Below are 12,413 nucleotides of genomic sequence, written 5' to 3' on the forward strand. Positions count from 1 at the left end.
TGCCCGCCAACCAGAGTAGACAGGTCACCTTAAGTCTGCAATCTGTGGTGGATTTCTCCAGCTCTCCTCCAGGCTCAGTTCCCTCCTCTGTGACGCTGCCTCTCTGGATCCCTGTGATGATAAAGACTTCCTAAGGGTATTTATGGACGCCTCTCGAGGGTCTTGCACATGGCAAGAACGTGGGGACGGCAGCAGTGAAAGACTTGTGACAGGTAGGAAGCAGGATCAGTTGTCATTCCGTAGAGGAACCTTGGCCAGTATGTCATGGTTAGTGGGAGAGCAGAGACTGCAGGCTCACTGTAGTACTCCCTGGAGCACATGTCTCTTCAGTCGCTCATTAATAAGATTCTCTTATTTTCTTTTTGATTTTTAAATTCTCTCTCTCCCTCCATTCCTCTCTCTCTTTTCCTCATGCGTGCGTTCGGCTGCATGCGTAGTGCGTGCGTGTGTGTGTGTGTGTGTGTGTGTGTGTGTGTAGCATTCCTGCGCATATAGTAGTACATATATCCATGGAGTCCACTTGGAGGACATGAGGACTATCTCAGGTGTCAGTCCTCATCTTCTTTGTTTGAGACAAGGTCTCTTTTGTTGTTGTTTTTTGTTTTTAATCCTCTGTGTATGCTAGGCTAGCTGCGCCATGATACGATCTTCCAGGAATTTCCCTGTCTCCACCCAGTATACCCCTGTGGATGCACTGCCATCGCAGACAATCATGGTAGAGTGTCTGGCCTTTATTTGGGTTCCGGGGCTTTGGATTCATCCTCACACTTGCACCGCAAGCAATTTTACCCATTGAGCTACCTCTCCAGTCCAGAATTTCTGAAGGGATACTCCTGTTTCTAACGTTTGAATTATTTTCTGCAAATTTGGACTTTTCTTTAAGACAAGGGATGAATGTTCAGATTTCAGTGCATAGGAAATGCTCGACATGACTTCAAAACACAAAGCTGAGAAACATTACCTTCTAAGAGACCACCTTATACATTGCCAACCGGTACAGTTCACAGATGTGGGGGGGGGGCAGGCAGGCTATGTCTTAAACCTTGAAGAAGGTGAAATGTCTATGGCCATGGCCATCATGCTGAAAAATCACTACAACTGTTGGACTGTTTGGAACTTGGCTGAATGTTTCGAGAGGCCACCCAAAGTGACTCATGTAACTAGCAACAAGGCAGGAGTGACAAGAAACACAAGAGTCCCAGTCATATGCCAAAGCTAGTAACTTCCAGCCTCAAGAGAGTAACATTCTACCCAGTGTCTAGACTTCTTCCCAGACTAGCCCACACCAATCTCATTAGACTGAAAAGCATATCAACTGGAAACTCTAGAACTGGAATGTCTATGAGCTAGTCTGAGTACCTACTCAGTGATATCACAATGTGAGGTTTCACTAACTATTCCATTATTAAATATGAAGGCACAACAGGAAAAGGGGGAACTCCTTTCCTTCATTCTGTCCCCAAATGAACCCACTTAGTTTTCTGCTGTCACAGTTTCTTACACAGCTTCTTCTTGGTATTTTCTTTGTTTGCATGAGGGTCGGAAATACAAAGTTCACGGGCATCACTCTGAAGGTCACCTTTGAAGTGACACTGTGGAAGGACAGGAAGTAAGCCATGTAGCTATCTAGAAGGCAAGGACGTTCCAAGAAAGGGGAACAGTGATGACAAGTCCAGGGATGAGAGTGTGGCTGAAGGGGCTGAGGAGCAGCAAAGAGATGTCACGCATGAGCAGAAGCAAGCCCCTGGGAGTTCTAGTTAACTAGATTCTAGTTAATTCAGTAGGGAGAATCCTTAGGAGGCTGTTACATAACAATCAGTTGAAGGATGATGGGATTGTGAATGTGCATGCTAGTGAAGTAGAGAAGAAGCTGGATCCCAGATCTATCTCAAAAACAGAAATAATTAATGCAATTTATTGTTGAAATATCTGTGGAGTATAAGAAAATGAGAAGAATGTAGAGCAATGACTGAAACCTGCTTGGCATGCTTGCAAAATTGTGATGGGGTCAGAATTCAAAGTCCAGCATGATGGTTTGTAGGTTCTGGGCTTCTCTTCCATGTCCTGCAACTTTCTGGACACTATGAAACCAGCCATGACATTGTGATATGCTAAAACTCTGCGCTCTAAGGTGAAGGGCACAGGATTAGAATATGATATTCCACTACATTATATCTAAAATTACCTCTTTGTGGATTTTTTCACTAGGTGTCAACCCCCTGTGTCTGTAAGGCAAGTTCTGTACCACTATGCTATGGCCTCAGCTCTATCTAAATTGCTCATTTCCCACATTTATAGGATGTTTAATAGAGCCGAGGTGTTTCATTCTGAGAATTCTGGACTCATTGATTGGGGTAGCTTTGCTAGTTCATTATTCTAGAAAGTTCCTTGACTCTGCTTTTGGCAACCACACTCTGCAATGCGTTTCATCGTGTGCCACCCATCGATCACTTTCTGTGTCTTTTAATGAAAACACAGTGAAGACGAATGTGCTATTTATAATTTTCTTCCTGGAGTCATTTCAATTAAAAGTTAATTAAGTGTCTTCGCATCATAATTTTAAAGTATTCTTTCTGTAATAGCGAGACAATGTGAGAGCTGTAAATCCCTGAGTCTAAAATAAACTTCTGCAAATGCCTTTTGAAATGCCACAGTTTGTACCGACAGTATTGCTTAAACACAATTAATGCTTTCACAACTTTATTAATTATATTAATATAGTACTGGAGACATGAGCTTGGGATTAATGATGGTTCAATGAAGGTATTCTTGAAGTATTGAATTCTAGGGGTTTGGACAGCTAGTGTGGGATTCCCTAACCTGGGGCTAGTGGTTCTTCCATTTGGGGGCTGTTAACAGTTGCAATGTGAATGAATGTCCCTTCCAAGACATGACAGGTTAAAAGTTTAATCCCAGCGCACAGTGCTCTTGGATGGCCTTTAGTTGGTAGGGATGTTAATCACTGGAGGCCTTCCTTTAAAGAGAACACTGAGATGCATGCTTGCCTCCCTCCTGATTCTTTCTCTCCTGCTCTTCTTCTCCCTTCCTTCTCTCCCCCTGTCCTGGCCACCATGAGCTGAGCAGACCTCCTCCACCACCACATATTTCCAGCATGATATGCCTAACCCTGGCTGATAGATCTGAAATCATAAGCCAAATTAACCCTCTCCTTACATCTTGATTGTGCTTGTCACAGTGACAAACATTGACTGCTGGCTGACCCCCCGGGGATGTTGGGAAAAACCTGAAAGGCTAATGAAAATCCCAAGAGACTCAGCTTTTTGATGGACAAGGCCTGACTCAGTGTTTATATTAAATCCCAAGGTGAGTCTGAATAACACCAAAGTGTAAAAACCACATTCCCCTCCTCCTTTGTGTGTGAGTGTGCGGACACATGTGTGTGTGCTCATGTATGTGTGTGTGTGCTCATGTATGTGTGTGTGTACTCGTATATGCTGTGCCTGTGTATATGCATGTTCATGTGTATGTATATGTATGGCAGCTCAAGGTTGATATTGGAATCTTCCACCTTAGTCTTTGAGACAGTATCTTGAAATCAAACCTGGAGTTTACTGATACAGCTGGTCTCCCTAGTCAGTCAGCTTGCTCTGGGGACTCCTTGTCTGCCTTTTAAGGCTAGAATTATATATGGGCTGTCTTGCTCATACAGCAAGGCATTTATGTAGATTTGGGAGATCAGACCTCTGAACTCTAGTGTTCGTTCGCTCTCTCTTTCTCTCTCTCTCATCTATCTTTCTTCCTTTTTTTTTCTTTCTCAAGACAGGGTTTCTCTGTGGAGCCACGAGCCCTGCATGCCCTGGAACCTCTGTGTAGATACACCAGGCTGGCCTCAAACTCAGAGATCTGCCTGCCTCTGTCTCCGAGTGCTGGAATTAAAGGCATGTGCCACCACACCCAGCTTGATGTTCTTGATTACTTGGTGAATGCTTTAATCTCAGAGGCATTTCCTCAGCCTGAGAACCATTTCTTAAGAGCATCAGACTCTTTTATTTTTTTAGGTCAGTAATTTTTGGATTCTGGCCACGATATACCGGAAGATGGAGTCTGTGATATGCAAGGAAACTGGTCCATTTGGTGTGATGTCCAAGTTCCATGCTATGAGTGAGGCATTGGCTTGTGGGTAAGCAATCTTCACATTTTCTTCCAAATATAGCCTCTGCTGTAGAAGACTCCAAGTCTATTTTACTGCCTAATACAACCTCTCAGATAGCTCTAAGTGCAGAGGGAGGCTTCTGGTCCAACTCAACATTGAGAATGGAGTCTTCTTCTCTAATCCAAGATGCCTCTGCTACAGTCTCTATCATGGAAGACATTTCCTGCAGGGTTGGGGTGTTTTGCTTCTACATTCCACTTCAGGAGAGAAAGACAGTCTTGTACTTCTTGATAATGGACCTAATGAGAGACAAGTACTGTTCTAAGAACTTTCTGGGCAATTTCTTAATTATTCAAAATCCAGGTGAGGATTTAGCTTTATTCTCCTTCCCATTTTATGAAAGGAATAGAGGTACTGATAACTTGCTGAGGCCACCCTGGCTTTGATTCAAGCTAAGATTCAAATTGAGGATCTTTGGCCAAAGAGCTTGTAACGTTGAACTCCCATTGTCTACTGTTTTCCAGATTAGCTGGTCTTCTGGGTGCCCTTTTCTTTTTTCATTATGTTGGCCTCTGAATTTTAATAAACAATGGTGGTACTGAAAAATAGTCCCAGAGGGGCAGCCCTGCAGACTGCTGAGTGGTCTGATGTGAGAGAGAGAACAGGACCTCCTGGGAGCTCTCCCTGCTTGAGCAAGAAGGGCCTGGGAGAGACGGAGCACACAGGGTGACATACAGTAGAGGTTCAGTGGTCTAGCTAACCCTGCCTTATAGACATCCACCCTGATAGGGCAGTGCTCCTTGTTATTGAGCTGTTTGAAAGTTGATTATTGTATGTTACTTCCATTGGAGCCAAGGCTGATATGACGACAGGTCCCTGAGTCATTATGAACCTTCTAGGTCAGAGGAATGAGAGGGACAATTGTCTATGAGGCTGCCAGCAGCCGCTAAGTAGACAGCTGGTGGCGATTGGCCAGCATTTAAGCTATGGAAAAGGTAGAAGTAGAGAGTGGGGGAAATACAGTGAATTAAATGAGAGCTTTGATACAGGGAGACTTTCTCAACCTGACACAAATGGGGTTCCGCTAAAGAGAAAAATATAGCATAGCTCCAGTGTTAAGAAATTAGTCATATTGTTATTGTTCATACAAAGAAACTATTAATCCTTCATGTCTTTATTAACTATAAAATTACAATGTACCAAGAAAGTAGGAACAAAATTACCAGAGCAATAAAGTTCTACATTGTATCACCAGTAAAATGTGAGGGGTAATAATATTTTTTATGGAAATTACCACAACTTATAAAACATCTATGGCCCTGGCACTACATGTTCTTTGGGTGTGGCCAGCATCATTTGGGTCTTATGGGATGACTCAGGTTATTGGAGAAATTATTTTGGCCACTCCATGTAGTTAAAAGGATATTTATTTAATGCCGTAACTCACAAATTAAGTGAAAGGTAGGTCGCAGGGTCTGGGGAAGGTGTAACGCAGTCCAGCAGTGTTCTCCGGAGCTCTGCACAGTCCACCGTTCACCGTTCAGCGTCCCGGCACAGAGAGAGCGCACAGAGAGAGCGCTGGCCCATCCAGCTCTCGGGTCCCCAGGCGCCTCCCCTCGCCCCGCCTTGTAGGCGTGACAGTTGCCAGAGTCTCAATGGGGGTTGGAGCTTCCAGATCCAAGCTGGAATGGCTACCCACTACATCAGGTCTCCTGTCATAGCTGTCCTTAAAGCCACTGAAAAGATCTCTGCTTATGCAAGGCCTTCAGGGCTTATAAGTCTCCCCTGGGTACAAAGACATTTCTTTCTTTCTTTCTTTCTTTCTTTCTTTCTTTCTTTCTTTCTTTCTTTCTTTCTTTCTTTCTTTCTTTCTTTCTTTCTTTCTTTCTTTCTTTCTTTCTTTCTTTCTTTCTTTCTTTCTTTCTTTTTTTTTCTTTCTTTCTTTCTTTCTTTCTTTCTTTTTTTTTTTTTTGAGACAGAGTTTCTTTGTGTAGCAGTCCTAGCTGTCCTGGAACTCACGGAGATCCTCCTGCCTCTGCCTCCCAAGTACTGGGATTAAAGGCGTGAGCCTCCACCGACTGGCAAAGAGAATTTTTTAATTAAGAGATTTTAAAAAAGTGTGTGTGTGTGTGTGTGTGTGTGTGTGTGTGTGTGTGTGTGTGTAAGTTAGCCCTTGATGAAGATATTCAGGAAGAAAATATTCTATTCCCAGGGAGTTGAGCCAGTACTGCTCACCCTCACCCCTCCCTCCTGGGTCCTGGGTGCTCACTGCACTCTCTCTTCTCCATCCATCAGTGCATGGCTTGGGGCGCCCTTCCTTCTGCTCTGCTCTCCCTGGGACTCCACTGTGGCCAGTTCCTCATCTCCCTTTGCCGGTGACTACCAGGGCTCCCGCTTCAGCTTCTGCTGTTCCCGGCCCTGCAGTAACCTTGGATTCTCCTGTTTCTCTCAGACCCTTTCTTCTCTGGACTATGGTGATGGCTTTCAGATTTCTGTCACAACCAGAATCGACCCATTTGCTGTTCTCCCCAGAATGCTCTTGTTTCGGAAGCTTTGATTTTTTCCTTGGCTTCCCCCACCACTGGGAATGCTGGCGCTCTTCGTGACGTGTCCTCTTTAGAGTCACTGCTTTAGTGTCTGAACATTTGTTTTCCTGCTTTTCCTTCCTCTTCTCCTTCTTTCCTTTGCCACTTTCTGAAGTCTCAGAGGAGGGGAAGAGGGAAGTTTTTCTTTCTTTTTGTGTGTGTTTACTTCCACTCTTCTGTAACTTTTTCTTTTTCTCCTTCTCCTTTTCTCTTTCCTCCTTTTCTTCCCAGCCTATCCTGTTTCCTGAGACACTTCTGTTGGTTCATCAGTGACTTTTGAGAATTCAACTTCAGCAGAGAGGGCCCGAGAAGAGGTCTACACCTCCTGTCACTACTAAGGGCCATGCAGAGGCCTGTAGTCCGGGCTACCACCTGGGACTACGTCAGTGTCTGGGGGCCGTGCTGCCATGGGGGCAATGCCATTCTGAGTGGCCTGTGTTCCCACCCGGGATGTAGGGACATTTGGGCCCGGGCTGCTGCCAAGGACCATGTCTGGGTTCATGGTCCTACCACAGCCAGGGGCTGTGGTGTTGATGTCCAATGGCCCTTGTTGCCACCGAAGGCCACATGGATACCTGGAGTCTAGGATGTAGCCTGTGACCATGTTGGTGTCTGAGGGCGATGCTGCCACTGGACCATGTCAACCTGAGTGGCCAGCACTGTGACCTGGGGCCATGGTGTCATCCAGGCCAAGCCTGCTGTCAAGGGCCATGTCTGAGTCTGTGGCCCTACCACAGCCAAGGTCTGTGTTGATGTCCATGGCTCCTTGTACCATCCAGGGTCATGTCGATGCTGGGGGGTCAGGGATGCTGCCTGGGGACATGGTGGTGTCCAAGGAACACATGGCCATGGGGGCTGTGCCAAACCTGGTGGACTGCACTGCCACCTGAGGCCACGGTGACATCTAAGCCCAGGGCTGCTTCCTTGGACCATGTCTGGACCCGTGATCCTACCACAGCTGGGGTCTATATTGATGTCCATGGCCCATGTTGCTACCAAAGTCCACAGAGAAGTCAGAGATCTAGTCACAACCTGTGGCCATGTGGGTATCTGAGGACTGTGCCACCACCAGGGCCAAACTGATCTGAATGGCCTGTGCCACGGTGGCCATCTGGGCCAGGGCTACTATTGTGGGCCATGTCTGGGTCTGTGGCCCTACTATAGCAAGGGTCTGATTTGATGTTTGTGGCTCCTGTTGCCACCAAAGGCCATGCAGATACCCAGGGTCTGTTCAGCCACCTGAGCCCAAGTTGGGCCATGTCACTGCAGGGGCCATATTGATTGGGGGGAGGAGGACTGTGCCACCACCTGGGGCCATAGAGGTGTCCAAGCCCATCTCTGGGTCTGTAGTCCTGCAGCAACTGGGATCTGGAGTGATGTCCAAGGTTTCTGTTATCACCAAGAGCTCTGTGGATGCCCAGGGTCTGGTCAGCCACCTGAGACCATGTTGGTGTCTGGGGACCATGCAACCGCTGGGGCCATACTGATCTGGGTGGCCTGTGCTGCCACAGGGGCCATGTCTGGGTCCATGGTCCTGCTGCAGCTGGGATCTCTGCTAATGTCCATGTCCTGGGTTACCACAAGGTATCATAGAAACCATGTGTGTTGAAATTGGAGGACTGTGCTGAGCTGACCTCCCCCCCCCACCAAATGGTAGCATGGGGGCATGGGTGAGGGAAAGATGCCCTCCCTCTGTGCCCCTTGCTACCTGTGGCAGGTGAGAGAGCTGGCCCCAGGATCACGAGAGAGGGAGAAGTAGCCCTGGCCCCACCAGCTGCAACACACAGGAGAGTAGACCCTGCAACCTGCCAGGGCACCACAGTAGAGCTAACCCTGTTGTCAGGGGTGCAGGTGAGCCAGCCTTGAGGGTGTGGGAATCTGAGAGCTGACTCCCCCCATATCCCCCCCTATAGCGATTGGGAGAGAGGGCTCTGCACCTTACCTGGGAAAAACAGTAGAGCTCTTCCTGGTGGTACGAGCATGAGTGAGCCTGGTCAAGGGGCCTGAGGGTAGGAGAACAGGCTGTGTTGGATGAGCTGGCCAACGCAGTGCTGAAGAGTGTGCCAGGGAGGGGGTGGGGTGACACATGGAGGAAAGCCGGCAGGCTGACCAGTCCGGCTGACACCCAGGCCCACCCCAACATCCACCTCATCTGTGAACTGTGAGAGCAGGAAAAGGGGACGATCCTATATCCCAAACTGCAGGATCTCCAGGACACAGGACAACAGCACAAAGTCTTGGGGGGCAGGGGAGCCAGGTGAGAGCCCTGTTGTCGATGGTGTGACAGAGGACAGAGGCCTCAAACCCAACTGATGACTCATGGCAATGAACACTTGCAATAAAGGGTGAAATGTGTGTGTGACTCACCTGTGTGGCTCACTGGGCCACCACACAGCTTCCACAAGAGATCCTCCTCCTCCTCCTCCTCCTCCTCCTCCTCCTTTGTTCTATTTTGTTTTGCCTTTTTTTGTTTGGTTTGGTTTTAAATTTTTATTTTAAATTTTATTTTGCTTTGCAGGGAGGTTGCAAGGGCAGTGGGTAGATGTGGGGGTGGGGGTGGGGAATGGGGGGGATAGCTGAGATTGGATGCATGATGTGAAAACCACAGAGAATCAGGAAAAGTTAATAGTAATAAAAAAGAACTTCCGCGTCTTCTCACTGTCACTTGTAGCATGGTCCTGTGGTGAATTCATCTGCAGTCAAGTTTCTCCCCAGTACGTTTCTTGTCAATGCAAACCCCCTGCTTCTCATGTCTGCTATCAGCTCTGAGGGGTGCTTCGGCAGCCCTGAGCTGTCTGTCGGAACTGAACTTGCATTGATTCCAGAAAGACAAAACAAGGGGCGCTCTCATCTGTGTTCACATGACCCCACTTGTGACCTTTGATACACCTTACATTGTAAACCTGAACACCAAAGGGCTGATCTCTGACATTTATGTCGTCTTTGGCATATTTTTCTCTCGGAGTGCCTTTCTGCCATTCAAATTTGTATTCTGTCTTTCCTTTTGTTTCTTCTTCTTTTTTTTTGTTTTCTTTCTTTCTTTTTTTAACTCTTGGTGGGGCCTCCTACATGACGTTCAGGACATTCTTTACCTGTTCATCTCCCATAAGCAATAGTGTCAAAGGCTTGGTCCATTTTCATTATGGCGGGAGCGTGGTGGCAGGCAGGTATGGTGCTAGAGAAGTAGCTGAGAGCTACATCCTGATCCCTAGGCAGAAGGCAAAGACATTTCTGATGAGGTAGACCAACAACCTCTGGATGACTCCTTGGTACCAAAGAGGCCACAGTATAAACTTAGATACTAAGTTGGTTTGGCAGTTCTTGGCTACAAGGGGGTTGATAACACATGTGATAAAGAATATGGTAGCTTTATGCTATTCTAGCTGGCCTCGAACTGACTGTGTGGCCCGGGGGGACCTCTGATTTGCAGCCCTTCTGACTTACCTTCCTGAGTACTGGGATTACAGGCATGGACCACCACAGCTGGCTTATTCTGATTGTTTAGATAAATGTGGGTAACATAAACTCCCATGAGGGAAGAACCTTGATTTTTCCCATATTCTTGGTGTTGAGAATAGTGCCTAGAACAGCTCTGTCCAGTAGAAATACAACAAAGTCTATAAATATGAGCATCATACATAATTTTAAAGTTTCTGGCAGCCACTTCCAAAGAAATAAGAAAAAAACAGGTGGAATTAACTTAGTAATGGATCTTTTTTGACTCAACTTACTCCCAAAATTATTGTCTTAACATGTAACCAATATAAAATTATTGATTTTATATTTTGTGATACATCTTTAAAATTTTATATGTATTTTGGTTTCAGAAGACATTCGGTTAAGACTGACCACACCGTTAGTGTTCCTGTGGCGAGTGGCAGCTGCGTTGGAGAGCATAGTTACAGAAGATAATAAATACTCCGTAGATGTTAGGAAGAAGAAAGCCGTGCAGATGAATAAAAGAACTTCCAGTCCTCAGGCCTTCAAGATGCTGCCTTCGGAGGGTCCGGTGCTCTTCCCACTTAACGCAGGGAAGAAGCAAAGAAGGCACCCAGGGCCTTCCAGGGCTCCTGGCTCCTCCTACCTGGTCCTAGGCCTGCCTTGCTCCTCTGTAACCACGCTCCCCAGGACACACAATGTGCCTATCCCTAAAGTGCAAAGCTTACTGACTCCATCCTTTGTTTGTGTCTTTCTTTTAACAATGAGATAAAGTCCAAATCCCCCACCATAGACTGCATGTTAACCTTGACTGTGTGGCTGCCCCATCTGTCCAGTGAGCATCCTCTCCTTTTCTCCCTGCCCGCTCTGCCCAGCTGCGCTGCACTTGGCTCTTTCTGTGCACAGGGGGATGGACTTCCTCTTTGTGTTTTGGTCCAGTTTGTTTCTTATGCCAACATGTTCTTCTTTCCCTCTGCCTTTCCCTCTTCATGCTCTGGTCACTCCTACCTGTCCATCAAGTACAGATTAAAATGTCACTTCTTCCAGGAAACTGTCCCTGACCTCATGGACTGTGTTGATTTCTGATCTTGCTGCTGTGCCCTATCTTTGAGATATTCCTCACTCTTGCCTCTATGATAAAGGCCTCCTTTTCAGAGTCCATGTCTCCTATCCCCTGGGATCTAAGTTAGGGAAGATGAAGACTGGTTTAGATCACAGTGGCCTGGGAAATTCCATTCTTGTCACAGATGTGTTTAGCAGTATTAGAACTAAAGAAATGGATGTTTCCAACCCAGGCAGGAAATCTGTGTCAGTGGGTTAGGGATGTGGACTCAGCACTTGAATGCTTGCCCAGCTCGTGTGGGGCCCCGGGCTTCTTTCCCTGTGGCACACAAATGAGTGAATGAATAAATAAGATGCATTAGACTAACGTTTAAGTAGCTTTCCAGACTTCCACTCCCGTGCCAACCTTTGACAGTTCCTCTCTTTACTCACCGTAAAGATGGAGGATAATTTCAATTGGGATTGGCTGGCCCTGTTTCTCATCCTTCAGTAGAGAGATATTTGCTTTGGTAAATTTGTGACTACTGTGTCCTTGAATACTGAGGGTTCTTCCCAGCTCTCTTACCATTCAGTGAAGATGCCTGGCAGTAATTATATTCAGTAAACACATCAACTAGACCACTGGTTTTGAATCCAAGGCACATCTTGGAATCACCAGAGTGCTTTCCTGAGTATAGCTGTTTTGTAAGCACCCTCCTTCACCACCTTGCCAGGCTCAGTGCTAGGATCTCTCAAGACAGTGTCAGGAACACAGGCTGTGGACAGGCATCTCAGCCAACGCTGATATTTCATCTCTGTTAAGAATCACTGAGCTAGCAATCATACCACAAGAGCACTTGCTCAGCTATGTTCATATCAGCATTGTTTGTAATAGCCAAAACCTGGAAACAACCTAGATGCCCTTCAACTGAAGAATGGATAAATAAATTGTGGCACATATACACAATGGAATACTACTCAGCAGAGAAAAACAATGACATCATACGGTTTGCAGACAAATGGATGGATCTAGAAAAAATCATCCTGAGTGAGGTGACCCAGACTCAGAAAGACAAATATGGTATGTACCCACTCATAGGAAGATACTAGATGTGGAACAAGGATGACTGAACTGCTACTCACATCACCAGTGAGGCTACCTGGAAAACGGGACCCCAAAAAAGACATGGAGAAATGGATGAGATCTACATGAACAGCCTGGTCATGAGTGGGAA

At 46.5% G+C, this 12,413-nt stretch overlaps 1 pseudogene; it reads right to left on the reverse strand.

The window, feature by feature from the left end:
- Nucleotides 1-6,473: 6,473 nt before the first annotated feature.
- On the reverse strand, nucleotides 6,474-11,299 carry LOC114691751 (annotated as a pseudogene).
- Between the last annotated feature and the right edge of the window lie 1,114 nt (nucleotides 11,300-12,413).

Source organism: Peromyscus leucopus, chromosome 6, assembly GCF_004664715.2.
Source record: "Peromyscus leucopus breed LL Stock chromosome 6, UCI_PerLeu_2.1, whole genome shotgun sequence".
NCBI classification, from domain to species: Eukaryota; Metazoa; Chordata; class Mammalia; order Rodentia; family Cricetidae; genus Peromyscus; species Peromyscus leucopus.